This window comes from Amphibalanus amphitrite, unplaced genomic scaffold, assembly GCF_019059575.1.
Source record: "Amphibalanus amphitrite isolate SeventyFive unplaced genomic scaffold, NRLGWU_Aamphi_draft 000116F_arrow, whole genome shotgun sequence".
NCBI lineage: Eukaryota > Metazoa > Arthropoda > Thecostraca > Balanomorpha > Balanidae > Amphibalanus > Amphibalanus amphitrite.
In genome coordinates, this window is record NW_024881611.1 from 904998 (window position 1) to 925417 (window position 20420).

At 47.4% G+C, this 20420-nt stretch overlaps 1 protein-coding gene across 4 annotated transcripts in view; it reads left to right on the forward strand.

The window, feature by feature from the left end:
• Nucleotides 1-4946: 4946 nt before the first annotated feature.
• The window catches only part of LOC122381237, a 30787-nt gene continuing 15313 nt past the window's right edge, over nucleotides 4947-20420 (forward strand). Inside the window, exon 1 of one of the 4 annotated variants that reach the window (XM_043365192.1) lies at nucleotides 4947-4989. The gene's annotated coding sequence lies outside the window, so the exon portion shown is untranslated. Of the gene's footprint in view, nucleotides 4990-17223; nucleotides 17347-17773; nucleotides 17893-20420 lie in introns of those variants that run through there. The other 3 variants (XM_043365189.1, XM_043365191.1, XM_043365190.1) reach the window with 3 other exon arrangements.

Here is a 20420-nt window from a genome sequence, read left to right on the forward strand (position 1 = left end):
AAATAGTGGGATAGGCCCCCTCCGAGGGTAGCTGAGCCCTTCGGCAGGGGTAATGAGGGCGGACCCATGGGAAAATAATAATTTTTAGGATTCATAACTCGCATAGATTCATAAGCTGCTTGATGTGGAGTATGCGCCTGTTTTCTTACTTTGATAGGCTTTTTATCTATTCAGACCATTTTTAGAGCTAGCAGGATTATTGGAATTAGGGGAGACATTTGTCTGACCGGACACGGTCAATCGTAGACTGGAGACTGAGCCCAGCCAGTGGGCAGCCGCCACCCATGACCCACCCCCTTCCCCCCTCCCAAGCACTCACTGCACCCGGCTACAGGCGCGCTCCTATGTGAGCTGCCCGATTGCGATATACGTTGCCGGTCCAGCCCGGAACAGGGGGATGAGGCGTGGAGGAGGATTCAACTATCCTGAAGATGGAAAGGACGGATTGACGTCGAATCACCATTCTGTCCTGGCATTGTCTCGAGAAAGAGGTTACACGTGAAGGTCGCTGAGAGTGGGGCCATGAAAATTTTGGATTAGGTGTAAACATGATAAACTGGGAGTCGATTTGTTGTGATGCGCTACGCCTTACGCGGGTAATTTGTTAGAGCCGGATCGGTCCTTTTTTCTTTTTGCTGAGAGTGGGTACGACTAACCTGCAATGGAATTTAACTTTACTCCTAGGAGGGTGGTTAAAAATGCTTGCGGATATACGCGCATACGAGAGTTACTGGTTTACTCCCAATCCTCCGTTTAATTGTATTCAGTGTGCACTGTGCAGGGTCTGATAGATGGAGGTAATGGATCTGTCTAGCTTCCAAAAAGAAAGCATCATCCTGGATACGTGTCGACCACAACTTTAAATGAACAGCAATGGACAACGTAAATGGTTGATAATGACCGTGTTGCCATCTCCCCGTTCGCGAATCATGAAGTTATGCTTCCTCACTGAGGCTCTTAGGCGGGTTATAGACTATAGAGCATGACGGATGTGGGTTCCGCATTTTCAAGCAATAGTTGTCAACAGTTGATTGATGTTTTGTCAAAACATATTAGCATATACGGCAGTTCAGTGTACTTTATGTCCGTCTGATGTGCCCGTCGTTGCGTTTTCGCAACGCTGATGGCGCCCGGTGTGCCCTTCGTTGCGATTTCGCAACGCATGTTTTTTACGTTTTTCTCGAGAAACTTTTGCTGCAGGCAAAAATTATTTTCGATTCCATACAAGGCCCTGGTAGGAGCATAACATATTCTGATTTCGTCGATTTTCATGATGGTCAATATTCCTGGGCATAAATGGGTTAATATAGCTCCCACACCGGTCTTTGAGCGTCCTACACTGACCTCTGATGGAACTTCAGTGGCGGTCAAGCGCCCACGTTGACCGCTAAGAGCCCACATCGACCTCTGAGGCCCCACATCTGGCATATGAGGGCCCCTAACCGGCCTCAGGGGCCCCAACCGGCGTCTGAGGGTCTCACACCGGTCTCTAATGGCCTTGTTGCTGTCTCTGGTGTCCCAAGACGAACATTTAGGTGCCAATGAGGGCCCCGCACTGGCTGCTGAAGACCCGATGCCGGCCTCTAAGGGCCTGCATTGGCCTCTGAGGAGGGCCCTTCTTAGCCTTTGAGGGCCCTCTGCTGGCCTCTGGGGTCCAACGATGGCTCATGCCGGTCTCTTAGGGCCCCACGCTGACCTCTGAGGGCCACATGTTGGCCTGTAATGAGTAAGGACCCACATTAGCCTCTGAGAGCCCAACTCGGTCTCTGATGGTCTCAAACTACTGGCCTTTGCAGTCTGCAGGCCCTGTACTGGCCTCTGAGGGCCCTAAAGTGGCCTCTAAGTGAAAACATACATGGGTGGGCTTCTGAAGATCACAGGGCTCACACAGACTCCTGCACAGCCTTACGTTGGTCCTGATCGAGATTACTTTACGTCCTGATGGTCCCGCGCAGATTCCCTCATATTTCGACGTCGGGACCCCATGAGCCGGTGTGTGTGGCTGGCGGAGACTGATGAAGTCCTTAGGGCTCAGGGCCAGTCTTTTTAGCAGTAGGACTATAAGACAGGTTGAATGAGCCGAGCCCAAATAGAGCCGTTGCGAAGCCCCGCACGAGTCGCGCGCGGCCCTCAGATGCCAATTTTGAAAACCAGGAACCTGTGGGGCCGGGGGTCTCCAGAGGTCGGTGTACCTACTTTCTCCCGGCGCTACACATTTATATGGGTAAATGTCATGGTTTGAAAATGCTCTCTGGGTTTCACATGCTTGTTCAAAGCAAGAGGTATCTGTACTTTTCCGAATTGTGTTATAGTGGTAAGGTCATGAATCCGCGTGCCCGACCTTCCAGTATATGCTACACCGATCCGTCGCTATGGTGCAGTGGCCCGACCGGTGGAAACACCGTGGGACGGGAAATGGAACTGGTGATTTTGCCTTAAATTGAGATTAAACATTTCACGCAAGAATGAGGTGGATGAAGCATAAGGAATGCCAACTTTTTAGGCGCCTCGTGGGCGTAAAAAATTAGCCGATCACCCCCCCCCCCCCTCCGGTGACGGATAAATGTTTTGTGCCGCGAGTGTGACTTTGGCCCCCCCCCCCCCCCCCCTTTTGCCAGCGGCTGCGACCGCCAGTGGTTTTCGTACATTGACTTCGCCTTGCAATGGGAATCCCGTCCGGTATTCCGAATCCTGTAAATAAAATAAACAAATAGGTAAATACATTTTTAGGTACGCTAACTTTGACCCGTTTGTAAAAAAGTAATGTAGGTACAGCTCTCGCGAGAATAAGCGGTAGGTTTTGCACTTTTACATTTCCGGTTATATCTCAGAAACTAATCGACCTACGATGAAGCCATTGTATACCTACACGATAGAGGTGGCAAAAGATGAAAATTTTGGGAACCAGACTCGAACCAGACCCGGCTGGACATTTCTGGAACCAGTCGGACCCGGTCTTAGTTGGAATCGGAACCAGTTGGACCCGTTTCTCAAAGGTCAATTAATACAAACTACTTGTACCTAGGTATCATTAGTTGCATCATGTAAACAGCCTATTTCCCACTGGAAATACTCATGAGCTACTGTGTGTAAAGAAACATTCACTTCATATTTTGCAATAATGTGTAGTGTGCAAGATGTATAGTTTATGGTAGGACCCGGTTGGACCCGTCAGAAAATTTCCAGGAACCGGTCTGGACCCAGATGGGTCCAGACTGGTTCTTTGGACCGGGTCCTCGGGTCCACATTTTGCCACCTCTACTACACGATCATGGCCGGCTTGTGAACCAACAAGTCGATCGCATCTTCAAAGGGACCCTCCCACCTTAACATTAGTTTTGAGTTGAGATAGCCAAGTTTGCGGCCAGGCTCAGAAACCACCATTTATCCTGGTCGCAACCCCCGCAGCTTTATGGTGTTCAAGAGATTTCTTCCCTTTACTTGCAGGGTGGGACCAGCGTGGTCCCTATCTCTTAACCATTACGGGAGTCTGATGACGTCATCAGGCTTTCGAACGTCCGTTAAATGTTTGACTAAAACGTTTTGTAGCACGCGGTGGTATATGCTGCTTTGCGCGCAACAAATGCCGCACTTTCAAATAAAGTCGCTCCTCCCAAGCTTAAGACGACGAAGATATAGCCTGAAGTACACTAAATTTTCTAGGTGCAAAACCTACCGCTAAACCCCGCTAGACCTGTACCTTTTTAACCCGCGCCCGGCTAGGGGTCCTGGATTTCCACGCCCTGCTGGGGGGGGGGTGTCTGAACACCCCCCCCCCCTTTCTAACTCGGCTCCTGGGCCACGTAGCGATACGCGGAAGGCGGCGTTTGAAAGAGCGCCAAAAATAATGACGAAATCACTTCGGTCAATTTTTTGGTCAGGTCAAAGGTCAGGTCACCAAAGGTCATTGAAGGCAAAATTTTGCCGATTTCCAGGTCAAATGTCGACAATTTCCAAGAAGCCAACACATAACTCGGGAACCAATAGAGCTACAGCGCCGCGGAAAAGCGCATTCGATAGCCCTATTAAAGGGACCCTCCCACCTTCAAAAAAGTTAATGAATTGGCATGAAAGTGATGTCGCTCGGTTCAGAAAGAGCGAAAACGAATATCTACCAAATTTCACCGAAAAATATTCACCGGTTTTCAAGATATTAGACTTTTACTTTTGTTTACTTTTTGGGATCTCCGCTGTTCCTAGCGACTTTATTTGAAAGTGCGGCATTTGTTGCGCGCAAAGCAGCATATACCACCGCGTGCTACAAAACGTTTTAGTCAAACATTTAACGGACGTTCGAGAGCCTGATGACGTCATCAGATTCCCGTAATGGTTAAGAGATAGGGACCACGCTGGTCCCACCCTGCAAGTAAAGGGAAGAAATTTCTTGAACACCATAAAGCTGCGGGGGTTGCGACCAGGATAAATGGTGGTTTCTGAGCCTGGCCGCAAACTTGGCTATCTCAACTCAAAACTAATGTTAAGGTGGGAGGGTCCCTTTAACGCCCTTTCTGAATAATTCTCTCAGATTTGACCTGACGTCAACGGTTTTGCATGCAGATTGCAGGGGGAAAAACTGCAAAAATAGCCGATTTCTTCGAAAACAGTTTTTCTGCAATCAGTGGCGGATCTACGTTGGGGCAAAATGGGCAATTGCCCCCCCCTAAACGGAAAACCTCTGGGCAAACATATATTTTTGCCCCCCCTAAAAAACTACAACTTGAATACTAAAAATATGGTGTTTGAAAAGAAAATGTGAAATAAATGGAGGACTAGAAGGTTGTCATATTCGTGATATTAAGTTGTGAGCTGATAAAAAGTCCTCCGCCCCATGAATGTCAGTCCATCATCCATCAGCAGTGCTACTACTGCTACTGCTACCAAAAAAAAAATAAAAAAAAATAACGCGATTTATTGAAACCTTGAACCAAGTAAACAAACCGTCAACAGCAGACCGCCAGACGCCAGTGGGGTCAGGGGTCACCACAACTGGTGAGCGGTTGGACAGTGGTGGGTTTGCATGGGTATATAAGAAGTGTTTGCATAATATTTTATTGCTAGATAGCATGGGTGTAGGTCGTAGGAGCTGAAAAAATATTGGTGGGTCTAAATATCCATTAGTACCTAGCATTTCCACTGAACGATATGGTTGAGCTACTGCCGCTGTGTCACTCAGTGATGGCCAGAAAGAACGGTGTACTGCGTGCCTTTGAGAACAAGTGCGAGATAGGTTTCTGAGAGGAATAACGTAAAGAAGATTACCAATCGCGGCTTTTTCATGAGCCATACCGTTATCTAAAGGCCGTGTTACACTGCCGAATTTTGGCCACGACCCTGTCGCCGAATCACGTCGTGTAGGAAATCGGCGAACAGTTTACCGACAGAGGCGAACAGTTCGCCGACAGAGCCCGATTTGCAGAAAACGGGTGGGGGGCCCCCCTAATCGTGCGCGGGTCGAAGCTGATCCATGATTCGGCGAACATCGCGAATGAATGGCGAATCTGTTGCGAATAGTCGGCGATACCTTGGCAACAAGTCGACGCACGCAGCGACATGTCGGCGGCGACTCGGCGACTGTTTGGCGATAATGTTCGTTTATTATAAATTCGGCGAACGGCCACGAAATTTTCATTTTTCATGAAATATTCGTGGCGGTCGTGACGAACCGTAAAAGTCGCGCGGTGGACACCGACTGCGTATTTACAAATTGCAACCGAGCTCCGCCGTGGGGTAAGGTGGGCAGGGGTTTTCGCACTACGGCTGCGGTTGAACTACCGTCTGTGGTAGAAATTTCAGGACGATGGCGCGTTTGATACGAAATCTGGCGCAATGTTTGTTTGCTTCTGAATTTGTATTGTTGTTGCTGTGAATTCTTGAAGTGGGAGTGCTTCAATAACAATTTGTGGATTATTTGAGTTTCTTTGTATAAACATAGAATAGTATTATGAAACATTGTGTGGAAACTGCAAATACTGATATGATCAATTACTGAGTTTGGGAATTAATCCACATTTTGTAGAGATTTGTCTGGCAAATTGAAATGGTGTAAGTTGTAACAAACCTCAAGCCTATCATGATCTGAAGCTGTTGTAACAAATCAAAATTGCTTTGATGTTACATAGTACCTTGTTGGAAAGACTGAAGCATGGTTCAAGATGATGTGTAAAAATTCAAGATTTGTGCGAAAGCTTGTGACTGAAGAACGAAAACAGTTCTATATGATGGCTCAATCAAACGTGGATATGGACGACAAAAGTAGAGTTTCAACATTCCAGCATGTGAGAATAACTTCAGAAAGTCATAGTTCTTGTAGCATTGCACTCTTCTTATGTACAGTTATAGGTTTTGTCAGGGTATTTCAAATTCATTGTGTCAGTTGAGATACAGATGGATTGCGGACAAATTTTAGAATCATTGCATGATAGCTAGGTAGGTACTTGTTCGGTAAAAAGGTATGTGATGAATGCCATGAGAAGGTGTTTTATGATTTAATATATGGTCGTTGTTGTACCTAAAAATGCAAGCTTACTAGCAACTAGTTTCTGAATCAAATCAAAAGTATTTGCCATGAATGTAAATATGTACCTGCAAAGTATGTCAATAAATTTGTGTGATGTTGACCAGAGAGCTTTATCATCTGGGCATTTATGTCGCTTCTTACATTAGGTGTCAAGCATAGTAATTACGGATGAACTTTGTGCCAATATCTTCACTGCACAATGTATGTAGCATGTCTACAACCCTCACTGATCCTGCTATAGCTATAGGCATCTGGCACCAGCAAGGCCAAGGGCATGAACTTCACAGTTGCACAACCTTTTGTCATGTACCACCAGTCACTTTTTTTACTTAAGGTGCACATAGCAGTGGACACAACAATGTGCAGAGGGCCTACACAAAAACAGCATGATTAGTGTGCACTATGCACAGCATTGTACCATGATTATTTGAATATTTTGATCACTCAAAGTCAACAGTCAACAGTCAGGAGATATGCCCACTTGTTTGTGGTTGTCGGGTGAACCGAAAAATAAATAAATAATAAAATAATTATTGAATATCACATTTATTTTACATCACTTGTCAAACAAGAGCATGATGACACACATTTTGACAAGCAATCATGGTAGTATTTCAATAAGTTGGACAGTCACCTCCCTGGGCGTCATTTTTCCAGGAAGGTACCTCTGCAGGTGTTGTTGTAGGCTAGGTTGAATTGGGTTAAGTTAGGCGAAGTAAGGTGGTTAGGACCAGGTCAGGTCAGACCGTAAGGCCTGGTCAGGTTGATTTTAATCTTTCATTCTAATTTGACATAGATACCTATTACCTATGTTTTTTCTCCAGCCTGAATTTCATTAGGTAATGAGTTAATTTTGCTTTGTTTTTATCTGTGCTTGTGTTTTTGTCCCTTATATTTTGCCCCATAGGCAAGGGTGGAGCTTTTCCAGGGAAGGTGGTGGAGCATGATTGGAGGCGCTCAACCAGACGGCATAGGAGGGCACGGTTTCTGAACGCGCACTGATGCCTGATTCAAGCAGTAATCTTGATTCAAGCCATGCTGTCTTCATGCGGGGCGGAGCGCTACTTAAAAGTCCCTAAAAGACCGGGAAGTGATGCCGATAGAACCTTCAATCATTCTGGGCTAACGATTATGACTTGGAAAAAGTCGCGATTCCAATTCAATCGAAAATCTGTGGGCTCTTGTTCAGCAGGAGGTGTATGAAGAGCCACCCGCCATAAGCACTGCTCAACCGCAGGCACAGGTTTAGACGGCGTTGGTCCACATCAAAGCCAGTGTGCTGGAGAATCCATTGGCTGAAATGCTCCAGAACATTCGCCACTGTTTTTATGAAAGGTGGCTACAAGCTCAGTTAAAAGAAAAAGTACCAGATTGTTTTGCTTTTTAATTACAGCGGGAAGAAAGGTGTCCGGATAATTTCGTTACACCCCCTGTAATGTTCAAATGGTTGCTAAATTCGAAATCAGCTCTAAAACTAGCCTAGAAACATGTAAAACTCGAAAAAGTGAACCGAGGTCATCAAAGGTCATTGAGGTGACCTGACCTTCAGGTGACCTTGACACCCACCCTAATGCATGGGACCAGCATCATATCACATGTTTCAACGCTGGAAACCACGTGAAGACTGCAACCGCGCGGCTAATGCGAGCCGACATACGCCGAATCGCGATTCGGGCCAAATATGGTCTCGAGAAATAGGTCACAGGTCAAAGGTCATTTGGGTCAGAGTCATGAAATTTTCAGGGTAGGTGTAAAATTGATAAAATCGGGGGTGTTGAAAGTTTCGTCGCGATCGGACGGTTTTTACGCGAGTTACTCACGAAAAACCGATAAAGCGCACCCAAAAAGGCAGAAATATGCACATGCGATATCCTATACTGCGAAAAAAGGTGCATCATTTTTTAACGTCGCCGACAAATTCTAATTACCCTAAGCTCAGGCAGATGTATGGTAGAAAATCCCCCAAGTGAAATATACTACGGCGGAAATAAAATACCCTACGGCGGAGCTCGGTTGCAATTTGTAAATACGCACACCGACTGGTCTGCGAAATGCCAAGACCGTGGAAGAAAGATCCCGAATCGGTCCGCGACATAGGATGACTTGCATATTCGTGCACACTCGTGTACCAAAATTCGGCAGTGTAAAGGCCGTGTAACGGGGACAAACACAGAAGGGCTCCCGGCTCAGTCAGAGCTTTTGGTTTGCGAGGTGTTCGAGAAGCTCAGTATGTTGTGGGAACTTAACGCTGTTCAGTGTGATTCCGTTGGCTGTTGCGCTGTGGTCCTATGTAGTCTGTAGAAGCATCGTTTATCTCCTCTGGAAAGTAACACTTATTGTATAATTTTGCTAGCTCGCGAAGTTTAGTCCCAAAGTTAAGGAATGTTCATTGTAATTGCATCAATAAATGCAGGACCGAAAACAAATGCGCTGTTCGTCTATTTCTTGTTGGGATTCTTAATCGACTGATCTCATTTTCTATTACCGGAAACAACTGTTAATACGTTTAACTACGTGGCAACCCTGACTGCGTATAGTATCGCAGGTACGTACGCTGATGTGGCCTTTGGTCGTACTCGTGGGCATTTACACATGAACCTGCTGCTGCCACCCTTATCGGTCTCCGGATACAGAAGCCCTTGAGAACCGGCGCGGGCGGACCTTTCGGACGAGGTCTTGCCGAGGTGATGCGGGAGGTAGAGGACGGACCGTCCATAGCGCCGGTGAGCTATTCTCTAACTATCTCCCGGAGTCAGGGTGCTGCAATTTTTTTTGCGCTGCCCTGGCTTGGCCGGACTGACAAAAATGTAAAAAATAAAAAAATAGTAATTCCCGAAATCCGAGGAGAAAAATAGGGGTAGCTCGTTTTTTTTTTTTTTTGTTCCTAAGACTGGACATTTGAAATTCTCGCCGACTTGCCTGGCGGCGCAATGTTTGCCCCCCCTAAACTCAAATCCTAGATCCGCCACTGTCTGCAATAACTTTTGACCCAAGCCTTTTACGAGCTTACTTTTACCGGCATCGTGTTCCTCTCGTCAAGACGCATCGAATGAACTATAAGTTGACATTGAAAAGTCAACTTGAAAATTTGACCTCAGGTCAAGGTCATGACCGGACCGGAAAGGGTCATGTTGCATATCAGTCGATCCGTATCGTCGAGCTGAACACATCTAAGGCGTTTTCATCGCTCTAGCATGCCTCTATCAAAAGTTATTTGCGAAAAACTGTTAGGTACCATTCGTGACCTAAGATGACCTCAGGGGCATAAACAGGGGTCACAGCATAGGCGCGGGAGCCGGGGGGGCAGTGGGGGCAGCTTGCTCCCCCCCCCCAACTCTGGGGCCGTGGGGGCGGTGCCCCCACAGCTTTGAGACGGAATACCACACTTTTTTTTGCAAATGTTTTCTTTTTTTGTTGAAAAAGCCGAGGAGTGAAAAATAAGTGCAGCCTAAAACCGGTGAGAAAACTAGATTTGGGGGTACCCTAGGTTAATCTCTATTATGGTGTGCCCCCCCCCCCCCCCCCCAGTCGGAAAGTAGTTCCCGCGCCCCTGGGTCACAGACACCATTTTCATGTTCAGTATGTCTAAACTACTTGTAATTCAGTGTTTGGGGGAGTGTTTATAATGTCATTTGTCCAAAAGAGGCACATTTCAATTTTCTCCCATTGACGGGAGGTCGCAAAATTGACCTGACCTTAGGTCATCGATATCAAAATTATAAGATATACATTTTGCACATGTTGTTGCTCTTAGCAATCGCTAAAAGTTTCAAAGCGATCGGTCACTCGGTGTAGCTATGGCAGACATTGAAACTTTTTATGAGGTGAGGTCACTTCAAGTGACCTGGTGACCTGACCTTGAATGACCTTGATCTGAAATTTTTACAACATGTGTAGAATTGATGTATGATAAGGTGTACCAACAACGGCGGCGCTCCGCGCCGCCGTTTTTGAGATATTCGCGAAAAACCACAAGGGGGTGTTCAAACAACCCCCCCCCCCCCAGCAGGGCGCGGGTTAAGCTTAGCATCTCGTACCAGAATCGGTTGCATTTTCTATAGCAGTTACTTAAACGGTTTATTTCTGCTTCATTCCTGGCGATCTCACATCTGGGTAATTATAGTGTAATGTTTTATGATAGCGGCCTTTTAATTAATAAAAGAGCTTGGTATACGCAGTAGAAAACGAAACGAGAAGACCATGATAAGCCTAGCTGAGCAAGGAGCAGAGGCGACTACTCAATACTCATACTGACAATTCTGAAAGCATATGTATGTGTAGGTATTTAAGGAAAGCATTGACGGTCTATGTATGACGCCCTATATATACCTAAGTATGTGCCGCCCTATAAGTATGAATAAGTATGAGTATGAGCATTCAACATACTCGTACAGGTTAGGTATACCGGCTACCCAGCGCCATGACGCCGGCGATTTGTTACGTGTCACATGTTGTATGCTGTGTCAGCTGTGTCAATACAGTCGCGGTACGTCGGACGGTCTCGCCCACATGTTCAGACGGGTGTGTGCGCCTGTTGGGTGATCTGGTGCGCCGATAAGTACGTACCCTAACTGCGGTGACACCTGAGGTGACCTGGACACCGCCACACCTGTGGTCGATCCCCGATGAAACTGGTATGACGCAACATAGTGGTATTGGTGAGGGACGACTCGAGGGTGACATTTTTATTGACGTTCTAGCCTAAACTAACTGCTTTACATTCTACATTTTTTACCTTTTTTCGTCGAATAATATATATTAAACCGCGAGTAGATAGAACAAATCTTTTAAACGTCTCGCCTATCGGCTCGACGTTTAAAAGATTTTTCTACCTACGAGCGGTTTAATAATTTTGTCCCGTACCGCCGATATCTTTCGGGCGCTTAAAGGCAAAAAATACCTAGGGGAAGTTGGGGCAATGCCGGAGTTGGGGCAAAGCCGAAATTCGAGATATTTCGAAAACCGTAAGACATGGATGCCACCTGTCAGTGATGCTCTGAAGCTTAACCCTCGCCGGCCGAGGGGGGGGGGGCGGGTGCCGCCCCCCCATAGGGTTTTTTCGCGATAGCTCCGAACACGCTGGCGATAGAGAGCTGAAACTTGGCATACCTGACCTTTGATCCAAGCCGCATCTTTTAACACCAACCGCATTTTTGGGTCAGGTCAGGTCACTGACCTATGACGTCATAAGTGAACCTCTGCACGGTCTTCAGATGTCGCAACTTCGCAACGCCCTCACTGCCAGAGGAGATGTCACAGGGAAATGAAACTTGCAGGATCTAGTATCCATTATGAGTCCCACAACTTGTATATCTCGGATTTTTCCTAAAGGTCATATGAGGTCAGGTCATTTTCGTGACCTCACCATTATAAGTCAATGGGGAAAATTGAAAACTGCTATTCTGGCGCCGGGAACGATCTCCATCTATCTCAAGCACACAGAATCGTGATTTTATGCACTCCTTGCAAGGTTAGATGCGTCACTTTTGCAATGTTGACCTTGCGTGACGTCATTTATGACGTCATCAAGGTCATATTAGTTTTTCGTCAATAACTCTTGATCAAATTGAGCTAGCGAGTCGGGAAAGCCACCAATGGACTCAGGAAGACCTGCCGAATCGAATGATATGCGACATGACCTCTTTCGACCAACTTCGTGACCTGGGGGTGCTGACCTGACCTTGACCTGAGGTCAACACCCCAAGTTGACCTGACCCGGACAAAAAGTATATCATTCGACGCGCCTGAGCGAGACGAACACGATGCTGCCAAAATCGGCGCTCTGCGGCCGTTTTTTGCGAAGTTATTCACCAAAAACTGAACCGTACCTTGGGGCACTTGACCTGACCTCAGAGGTCACCGGTTGACTTAGGACCTTAAAATCGGGTACCAATCTCTGCGTCTCGTAACGGCGCACACGCTCGTTTTTTCCGCGACGCGCTAGCTCCACCAGGGGCGAAACGGCGAGGGGGGGGGTCGTACCCGCCCCCCCCCCCCTCGGCCGGCGCGTATGTAGAAAACCAATAGGTCCGGCGAGGGTTAAGTGACTACAATTATCGCATGTTTGTTACGAGTCGTCATTCGGAATACTTCGACTGTGAGGGCGCCAAGAGCGTTTTCAAGGTACGTTTCCCTTGTACTACATGCGCCTTTGAAGCTGCATTTCTTACTCATTATGCTACCGTTTGTCTGGCCAATTCGGTCAAGTAATCTTTAGCATGTCTTTGCATAAGTGTGCTGCCTATTTGAAATTTATACAGCACGTTGAAAAGTTATGGGCCTGCAAATGAAAGTATGGCAGGCTGGGGTAATGCCGAAAACGTGCGATTACGCACGTGTTAAAAGCACGCTACGTGGACTTTACTGCTGTAGAATAGCAACGCGTATTTTTAGTCACACAAATTACACTTTCAACCGACACAACGGCCTGTTACCTATAAGGAATGATTTACCTGGCATGTTCTTATTATATCACACAATTATAACTTCCAGTGTGCACCGCGTCCTCAAGCTCTTAAAACGCGTGTCAGCTTTGATGAATTCTGGATAAAGTTTAAGATAAACTGGCAAAACATCAATGTCGGCATTCCCCGTAGAGCATTTCTCCCATTTTCGGCTTTCCCCGCAGTCCGGGGCAACGCCGAAAAAGTCACTTCTTTGATATTTTTAGTTTGTGCGCTTAACGGTATGCGAATTCATCAAATGCGCCTGGTATGTTTGAAAGGCAAAAGACTGGCCTCTCGAATGACGCCAACAAGAATAGCTTATGTTGTCTACCTTGCGTGCTACGGGCGTCAGAAAAAAAGTCTTCTCGGCGTTCCCCCAACTTCCCCTACATTTTATCTAAAAAGAATAAGATATATTTCAGACTAGACGGAACGTCTACTAGACGTTTAACAGTTTGTTGATCGTCTAGGCGTTTCACAAAACAGTTAGGGTAGGGTGGGGCAAAGCGCCCACCTTAACCCACGCCCGTATTGGTGTTTTTCCAGCCGCGAACGTATAAGGGGAGGGGGGTCCGTTGGACCCCCCTTGCCGTTTCGCCCCTGATCGAGCTAGAGCTTCGCGGAAAAAACGAGCGTGTTGCCCGTGACGAGAGGAAGCCGACGATACCCAATTTTAAGGTCCTAGGTCATCGGTTGACCTTCCAGGTCAGGTCAATGACCCAAAAGTCGGGAAAATCGGGACCTGTTAGAAAGTCGTAAAGCGTGGCTGCTATGGTTTTTTTTTCGGGGTGCTGATCACGAATATCATGTTAGTTTTGATCACAGATGATGTTTTCATGCATTTAGGTCAGGTCAGGTCGGGTCAGGTCAGGTCAGGTCAACCAGTAAGGGTATTCGTAGTAGGTGGCAACCGCCTCTGACCGCTTCGTAACATGTTACGAAGGTGCCAAAACTACTTCGTAAATGTTCATATGGTTGCTAAATTCGAATTCAGCTCCAAAAACTGGCCTAGAAACATGTAAAACTCGAAAAAGTGAACCGAGGTCATCAAAGGTCAATGACCTGACCTGACCTTCCGGTGACCTTGACACCCACCCTAATGCATGGGAGCAACATCATAGCCCATGTTTGAACGCTTAAAACCACGAAAAGACTGCAAACGCGCGGCTAATGCGAGCCGACATATGCCGAATCACGATTCCGGCCAAACATGGTCTCGAAAAGTAGGTCACAGGTCAAAGGTCATTAGGGTCAGGGTCATGAAAATTTCAGGGTAGGTGTAAAATTGATTAACGCGAGGGTACTGAAAGTTTCGTCGCGATCGGCCGCTTTTTACGCGAGTTATTCGCGAAAAACCGAGGGGGGGGGGTCTGTTCAACCCCCCCCCCCTATACGGGCGAGGGTTAACTTTCCAGCCTCAATATCTGACCTTATCTTACAAATTTGAGGGGCAACCAGGGAGCTGATCTGTTAGCTCATTACCTAGACTTTCGTCGAATTACACACTAGAAACATGTGGCCAGCGGCGTATTTAGAAAATCGCGAAGGGGGGGGCCAAGGGTTTGGAGGGCGCCACCTCACCCAAGGAGGGCGCCATACGGTCGCGAGATAAAAAATCGCTCAGTGGGGGTTGGGGGGTTGGGAGGCGTTTTTTACCATGCCACCAGTTTTTTTTTTGCGTAACCTCGTATAGGTCGTGCTGCATTGATTTTGCATCGTGTGTATTCTTTATACTCCAGCATAGGCGCGGGAGCCGGGGGGGCAGTGGGGGCAGCTTGCCCCCCCCAACTCTGGGGCCGTGGGGGTGGTGCCCCCACAGCTTTGAGACGGAATACCACACTTTTTTTGCAAATGTTTTCTTTTTTTGTTGAAAAAGCCGAGGGGTGAAAAATAAGTGGCCTAAAACCGGTGAGAAAACTAGATTTGGGGTACCCTAGGTTAATCTCTATTATGGTGTGCCCCCCAGTCGGAAAGTAGTTCCCGCGCCCCTGTACTCCAGGTCACAAAAGGTCAAGTGTTCTTGAAATGCTGCGCCGAAGGCGCGCGAAATTTTTGAAAACAACCTTTTCCTCCGCTTTTTAGGCACGCCTTTTATACGATCACTGTTCAAAGCTCCTCTCGCTCTTTTACCAAATTTGAAGGTGTAAAAAATACCTAAGGTTTGGTCGGGCCGCTGCCACACAAACTGCACAGAAAGCATGGCTCATGGGTGTCGATGTATAAAAGTTTATTGGCGGTGGCATATCTACGCACCAGATCACCGTATCGGATTGATACCGGAGCGCGAGATGCGTAAACATCATCCAAATTACCTCAGACCAGCCTTCATAGCCTTCTCACAGATGCATACAGTGTACCCACATAACCAGTTTCAATCACCGAAACTTCAGATGCCTGCTGTTGCGCCCGAACCTGTTGACAATACTTAATCGTAATCCATATAGATGCCATGATGCACGTAAAGTAGGATCAATCCGTTAAGACCAAAGACGTGTTTTATGCATCGTAGAGCGTAGATAGTTTTGGTAGGTATAGATACTTCATTCATTGTGCTGAATGCACGTTCATTTGTGGCAGTTTTCACAGGCAAGACATCAACTATGTGCAATAGAACGACTAAGTTGAAAAACATGCCAAAGGAGTAAATAAATGATAGGAGGGCAGCGATCAACGGATGTTGCCAATAGGTAGAAGGGCTGCGATCCACAGGAGGGCACTAATAGGTAGAAGAGCCCCGATCAACATCCCGAGTTTCGACAGTAGGGCACCGATAGGTAGGAAGTTGGCGAGCAGCAGGAGGGCGCCAATGGATAGAAGGGCAGCGATCAACAGGAGGGCACCAATAGGTAGGAGGGCGCCGATCAACAATCAACAGGAGGGCGCCACCAGGTAAGAGGGTGGCGAGGAACAGGAGAGCACCAATAGGAGGGTGGCGATCAACAAGAGGTCGCCAATAGGTGGGAGGGCGGTCATCAACTGGAAGTCGCCAATGAGCGGAAGGGTGACGATTAAAATGGGGGTGGCAATGGTGAGGAGGGCGCCTTTGCTCAAGAGGATGACACGAACAGGAGGGTGTCTGTGCGGAGGGCGCTGGTCAACAGGAAGGTGCCAGTGGATAGGAGGGCGGTGATCAACAGGAGGGTGCCAGTGGTTAGGAGGGCGGCGATCTACACGAGGGCGCCAATAGGAGAAGGGCCCCGATTAACATTCAACAGGAAGGACTAGGGAACCAATAGGTAGGAGGGCGGCACTGAACAAGAGGGTGCCAAAAGGGAGAAAGGCGGCCTTCAAAATTTCACATGAGGGCTCAATAGGTAGGAGAGCGCCAATAATTATGAGGACGCCGATCAGCAGAAGGGCGGCAATGTGTAGCAGGGTGTCGACCTACAGGAGGGCGCCTTCGGGTGAGAGGGCGCTTATTTACAGGACAGCGGCTTACATAGGCGACCACCGTTACGCTTAGAGAGCTACAGCCTACAAATGTGGTTGGAGGGCGCCCGAGGGAGCCCTCCAACCGTATTTGGAGGGCGTATTTGGAATGGGCGTCCTCCGAGGGCGCCCTCCATCCGTATTTTCCCTGTTAACACATTCGCGATTGGAGGGCGCCCTCCAGTCGCGATTGTTTTTCGATTCGATTATATCACAATTGCATTTGCGATTGGAGGGCGCCTTCGGCGCCCTCCAATCGCAAAGGGCGCCTTCGGCGCCCAAGGGGGGGGGGGGGGCCATGGCCCAGTGGCCCCCCCCCTGCCTACGCCCCTGCATGTGGCATGCATAGTTTTTTTTTAAAAGATATGCCATTCGATTTGAGAGAACTACAAATCGGGCGTTTTGCCCCACCCGTGGGGCATAACGCCCATATGAGTGGGGCATAACGCCCATATGGGTGGGGCATAACGCCCAGTCCTGAACGTATCTTCATACTTTTGATACTCTGGCAAAATAATGTAGCATTCATCCATTCCTCATTTCGTTAGACTTCAACTCGACAAGTGGCCGAAATCCAACGAGGAACTCAGATTTGGGGGCAGGTGGGTATTGGCGACCAGACTCAACCGAAGGACTGTAGCGACCAGTAGCGACGCCCTGGAAAAATGTCCCTAGAAGTTTTGAAACCGCGGTGACGCCTGTAAAAAAGGGAACATTTTTGTGTAAACCAAAATGTGTATCTGTAAGTAAGAATCTTGGTGTAAACATAGAGATTAGAGGGCAAATTAGAGGGTGTACTGTAAACATTATCACTTTTTTGTGACGTCATGAGGAAACGTTCAGCACGGCAAAGACTAAATCAGGAAAACCTTGAAAATGGCAGTTGTCTTTATTTACTGAATTACGTTTCGGTCTAGATAGAAATTCTGCTGCTGAGAAAGACTACATACACTAGTAAGTATCCTTCTACGAATAGAAGGATTGTCGTTTGAGGGTTTAGTCTTTGGTTCAAAATTGCCATTGTTTAATTGATTGTGCATTACAAGCGCAACGTCCTCTGCGACTCAAATGTCACCGTTGCGTCATGCTTGTCATACCGGCTCAATTCAAATTAAAAATTGTAGTATGGTCACATATCTTTTTTTAGAGAGGTGGAGGGGAATGTTTCGTAAAGAATATTCCAAAGAGAAAGTCATGCTTATCAATCATATAATAATTGCCAGCCTAAAGCGGGCTTTTTTATCACCTGTTAAGTGTCTTGACAAAAAATAGCCGCAGCCAACCAATACTCCTTTGGTGTAACATAACATGTCCCTGGATTCAGTGAATGTTAATTGCTAGGGTCTGTTTCCATAGGTATTTAATAAAAGAATGGGAGGAGCTTGGATGAGTTTTGAGGGGAGATGTTTTTGAATGGCAAAGAAATATTTAGAAAAACAGCTGTTTGCTGGCTGCCTATAAATATTTCTGAGAGAAAAACAACTGTTTGTTACCTGCACAGTAGGTATATGTTTTATAGTGCCTTATGTTGACCTTGAAATAAACTTTTTTTTGTATAAAAGATGTTAAAATAGAAATTGTGAGATCAGAAATGTGTTTAGTTTTACCGCAAACAGCCACATTGGCTCTGCAAGTGCATTAGTTGGTATTCTCTTAGCAGACTTCGCCCGTGCTGCCATATCTATGTCTCACATGGGCCGCAATTGTCTTTTAACAGATAGCATTGACCTCAATAATACCTAGATGGCCCACTCACTACTTTTACCCTTTCCCAAAACGGCAGCGCCGCAAGTGGTCAGAGATGCGCAGTGGGAGGGGGAGGGGAATTTCGCCCACCCCTCCTGTTTTTCGCCAAAAACTCACGCCGCGAACATAATATTAATGTGAAATTTTGGTTACCTGTCCAGAATTGAATTGCGGATCTTCTCGTGCAAGAAATAAGAAAATTGGTTCACAAATTTTCTAGTAATAGCGGTGTAAAGTAAAACCTCCTGCCGCCGCCGCGGTGCGGCGGCGCGGCGGCCGGCGTCAGCCGTTACGCGCCGCCTGAATTGTAGACTGTGCCGGGGCGGGACGGTTCCGTCTTACATCGCGCTGGCGCTCCTTACGGCTGATTATATTCGATTCGTGTCAAATTTTGTGAGAAGACTAAGAAATGTACAGGCAACCTTATGGTCAAATAATTTTGAAAATCGGCCGGTAAAAACTTCAGTTATGAGTGTGTAAACACACAGCGGCGTATTTAGAAAATCGCGAAGGGGGGGGGGGGCAAGGGTTTGGAGGGCGCCACCTCATCACCCAAGGAGGGCGCCATACGGTCGCGAGATAAAAAATCACTCAACGGGGGGGGGGGGGGGGTTGGGAGGCGTTTTTTACCATGCCACCAGTTTTTTTGCGTAACCTCGTATAGGTCGTGCTGCATTGATTTTGCATCGTGTGTATTCTTAATACAGGGTGTCCGGATAGTTCTGGCGCTTTTCAACATTTTCTAAAACAAATGCCATTGGTTCATAGATACTAATCAATGGATCAAAACAATGACCAGGGACACCAAGCCACATGCTTCCGCTACGTGCTCATTCAATGTAACCACCGTCGGCGCCGACGACGGCCTCGACGTAGGGGAGGAAGCGTCTGCGGGTTTTGACGATGCGGGGCATTTCCAGGTCCTCCCATGCTGTCATGATGCGAGTCTTCAGCGACTCCAGGTTGGGGTGAGAAATGGCCTAGATCCGGTTCTACAAAACGCGTAGCACGCCTTAGTCGAGCGGGTCAGGTTAGGAGAATAAGGCGGCCTAATCTCATTTCGCCACGGTGATCTGGCCCGGCAAGCTCCTCTGTCAGTTTAGCTTGAATGGCGGCGGCGTTGTTGGAGGGTGCTCTGTGCTGTTGAAATGCGAAGTGACCCTTAGGGCATGTCGTCTTGACCCTCGGGTTGATGTGGCTGTCCAGGAACCCCTCGTGGGCCAGCCTGTTATTCATTTATTCGACATTGACGAAGATGATGGGACATTTTTGTCCATCAGACCCCCGCACTTTCTTCGATTGCCGCGTTGAAATGCTGCTCCGTTCCCATATCGCGTTCGAAACGGCCTGAGGATATTTTTTAAGGAATTCCCGAGTCGAAATAAACCTTTACCTGCTAAACCATTCATCGAAAAACGCCGCATCGCGCTGCAACTCGCGCCTCGTTCAAGTCGCACCCGGCCGCCGCGCGCAGGCATTCAGCGACAAGGCGCATCTTCGCCCATCTACCCATCACTGAAAACGATTTCAAGGTCATATTTACACGACCCCTGGCTGAGCAATCAACGAGGGGTCATGTCTGTGATGATTGGCTGAATGTCCAATAATCACAACGCGCGTTACACGGCGTCCAAAAGAAGCGCCAGGACTTTCCGGACACCCTGTACTCCAGGTCACAAAAGGTCAAGTGGTCTTGAAATGCTGCGCCGAAGGCGCGCGAAATTTTTGAAAACAACCTTTTCCTCCGTTTTTTAGGCACGCCTTTTATACGATCACTGTTCAAAGCTCCTCTCGCTCTTTTACCAAATTTGAAGGTATAAAAAATACCTAAGCTTTGGTCGGGCCGCTGCCACACAAACTGTATAGAAAGCTTGGCTCATGGGTGTCGATGTATAAAAGTTTATTGGCGGTGGCATATCTACGCACCAGATCACCGTATCGGATTGATACCGGAGCGCGAGATGCGTAAACATCATCCAAATTACCTCAGACCAGCCTTCATAGCCTTCTCACAGGTGCATACAGTGTACCCACATAACCAGTTTCAATCACCGAAACTTCAGATGCCTGCTGTTGCGGCCGAACCTGTTGACAATACTTAATCGTAATACATATAGATGCCATGATGCACGTAAAGTAGGATCAATCCGTTAAGACCAAAGACGTGTTTTATGCATCGTAGAGCGTAGATAGTTTTGGTAGGTATAGGTACTTCATTCATTGTGCTGAATGCACGTTCATTTGTGGCAGTTTTCACAGGCAAGACATCAACTATGTGCAAT